Source organism: Suricata suricatta, chromosome 4 (genome assembly GCF_006229205.1).
Source record: "Suricata suricatta isolate VVHF042 chromosome 4, meerkat_22Aug2017_6uvM2_HiC, whole genome shotgun sequence".
NCBI classification, from domain to species: Eukaryota; Metazoa; Chordata; class Mammalia; order Carnivora; family Herpestidae; genus Suricata; species Suricata suricatta.
Window position 1 is genome coordinate 51,593,291 of NC_043703.1, and position 3,393 is coordinate 51,596,683.

The 3,393-nt window shown below is 45.5% G+C and overlaps 1 non-coding gene across 1 annotated transcript; it reads right to left on the bottom strand.

Annotated features, from left to right (window-relative positions):
- Positions 1 to 1,769: 1,769 nt before the first annotated feature.
- LOC115290967 lies at positions 1,770 to 1,832 on the bottom strand. The gene has a single exon (XR_003908334.1). It is a non-coding gene; the product is annotated as a small nucleolar RNA SNORD49 (small nucleolar RNA).
- Between the last annotated feature and the right edge of the window lie 1,561 nt (positions 1,833 to 3,393).

Genomic DNA, 3,393 nt, shown 5'->3' on the forward strand with positions numbered 1-3,393 from the left:
ATGCTGGAGCTCTTAGTTCTGCTGGGAGAATTTTCCTGGGGGCTGGGGACGAAAATGTATCCACCTTTGCTTTCCTTCCCCATCAGTATACGGTAGACATCATAACAGGAATCTCATAAAGTTGTTCTTAAGAAAAGAGATGGTTGGCACCTGGGTGGCTCAGTTGGCTAAGAAAAGAGACATTTGTTAAGGACCAAATACATGTCCAGTCCTCAGGATGTAAGGAACTGCAAATGCATGGTCCCCTAAGTGGAGCGGAAACTTGGGTATGAAGCTATCCATCTAGTTGGGGGCGGTATTTTGCAGAATATAAAAGGCTGTGGCTGACTCTGTGACTTCCCTGCTCAGCCTTCTTCTATCTGGGGCTTCCTGCTTATGTTGCTTGGACTTCCTTCTTTTTTCCAATTCCCAGGCTATGTCTTGGTGCTACGGATACAAACTCTTGTGCACACAACCCACACACACAAGCAATTCAATGGCTACTCTTTTACAATCTCACATTTGTCATCTATATGATATAGTAGAGTCATTCTGCTAGTTTTGAGTCTAAATTACCCACTGCTGATTGGCAGTGTGATCTCATTTAGATCACTCATCTCTCTGCGTCCTTTTTTTTTTTTTTTTACATTTGCATCTCAAGGATGTTTTCATGCCATAAATATAGGTCAAGAAGGAGAAATACAGGAAGATATAAGGAGGATGAAGTAAGTCATGTTGCCATTCCCACAGAAAACTCAAGTAAATTTCCAATCACTACCACATTTCTCTGAATTTGTGTCACTGATTGTCAACCCAGCACTATTTATGTGCCACTAAGAAATAAAATAGTGCTGCTGATTGAACTCTGACAGAATGCTTTCTTATTACTTCAACTGTAAGATACATACCCATTTTGGAAACGTTCAAGTGTGAAAAAAAATTAGTAAAGCGTGTACATGCCTCTTACCTGTCAATAGAAGCAGCGGTGTGCCGTGCCCAAGCTTCACAAAAATTATAAAGCAGCCATTATCAATGATATGAACTGTTATTGTAGATGCATTCTGTTTTACTACAGTAATGTTCATGGGAATCCTGAAAGAAAGCCAGGAATAGCTCTTTTCATGAGTAGTGGATAGACATGGTCCAATGCTCCCCATTTGACTTACGTTACAATTTTACTCAGCTTCCATGAGTACATTTATTTATTTTAAATCCAACATTCTTTCTATGAGAATTTCTTTTAAAATAATAGCCACTCTTCGTGCCTCCCACAAATAACCAGCCTTGCGCGCTTGCTGCTGACTCGGCACTGGCAGAGAAACACAGTCTGTTTCCCAGGGCGGCCGTGGCTCTCCCACCCAGCAGCATGGACACGGACAAGGACAAGGCGGCAGGCACCACAACGCTGCAACTCCCATTGGACTTGGCGGTAGAAGCTCCTCAGTCAGACTATTGTCAGTCTGCACTTCAAAGTGCAGCAAGGTTTATAGTTTCAAGGTGAGAATATAAAAGTATTGCCTGCTTCCTTTTTGCATTTTAGAACAGGAAGTTTTGCTCAGTGAAGAATGTATACATTCCACACAGTGACTTATGCGTCACTGTGGCCACCGTCCACCATTCCACTCCCATGGAATTTTGATGGTTTGTTTACACATCGATCAGCCCAGCCTCACCTTGGGAGCAAAGTATGAGCCATCCAGACAGAAGGGCAGGGACAGAGAACATGCTACATCCCTTTGTGGATTTGCGTAAAAGTATTTATAATTGACCGGGCACTTACTAGGTGTTGTGCACTGTTAAAAGCAATTTATCGATTCCGACGGCACTTCCTATTAAGTGATTTTATCAGAGCATAAAAGCAATTTATAAGCTTGAGGCATTTATTTATTTTTCAGGGAGAGAGAGAGACAGAGCACAAGCAGAGGAGGAGCAGAGAGAGAGGGAGACACAGAATGTGAAGCAGGCTCCAGACTGAGCTGTCAGCACAGAGTCCGTCTGACACAGGGCTCAAACGCGCGAACCTGGTCATGACCTGACCTGAAGTCGGATGCTTAACTGACTGAGCCACCCAGGTGCCCTTGAGCCATGTATTTCTTCTCATGACACATACAATGGGTAATATCAGTAGTGAAATCTCACAAATAAGGAAATTGAATGTGTTTGTGCCCCCCATTCATGTTAAATTCGTACCTCAGTACCTCAGAATGTGACTATATTTGGAAGTAGGGCCTCTAATGAGATAATTTAGTTAAAATGAGACCAATGGGCCCACGCCAACAATCCGGTGTCCTCAGAAGAAGGGGAAATGCGGACTCAGGGAGGGGCACAGAGGGAGAGCACTAAAGTGTACGTGAGGACAACCCTCTCCAAGCCCAGGAGAGAGACCTGGAGCACACTCTCCCCTCAGGAACAAACCAGCCCTTCCGACACCTTGATCCCAGACCTCCAGGACTGTGAGACAAAACATTTCTGTGGTTAAGCTACTCAGGCTGTGGTACTTTGTTTTGGTAGTCCTGTAAACTGATGCACTGATGTCATGCAGTTTGTCAAAGGTCATTCAGAGAAAGAGGTCCGTGTTCGGTCCATGAACTTCGGTGTCTGGAGTGTGGGTTCCGTTTAACACCATGCTCTACAGTCCCTTTTGAGTAGTAGTAATACATTCTTTTCCTGGGCTTCCTGCTCCGTGAAATCAGATGCGCCCATCACACGGGGTTAGTGGCTCCTATGTAATTGTAGTGATACAGTAACTGCCTGTCTGCCGTGTCACACTATGGGTGAAATATTGGTTACGTTATGATTCCCCATGGAGAAGCCAGGGCCAAATCGATCCTGTCCATCTGTCCTGCAGTCTGTAGGCTCACACTGGAGCCAAAAACTGACTTCAAGTCATCCTCTGGGTCTGATGATTCGGTCACTATGACTGTAAATGGGCTGCATTTCAACTCTCCTCTAAGTCCTAATTGTGTCCTTCAGCTGCTCAGAAGTTTGGATGCCCATCCACTGTCTTTTACCTCACAGGACACGACCCTGGCCTGTGTTTTCAGTCCTCACTCGACTACCCAGGCCTTCTCGTCCCACACGGAGGCACGTGTGCTCCCCCAGACGCGTCCCGGGCTCTCAGGCATGCTGGCTGACCACGTCCATCCAGGCTTCACTGCGGATTCCCTCACACCCGGGCTTTTCGTCTAGCTGTTTCCTTGACCTGAAACTACCTTCGTTTCCCTTATTCATCTGAGGACATCTGCCTCCCTTGCCAAGTCCAGTTCAAAGCTTGCATTCCTCAAAGGTATGTCTCCCATCCTTCTAGTAGAATTATTTCCCCTCTAACTCCAAGTCCCAGGGCCTACTTGCCAGTCTGCCTTCAAATGAAGATAATTATGACTCTGTTATGCCCACGAGTTCTTGGGAGATGAG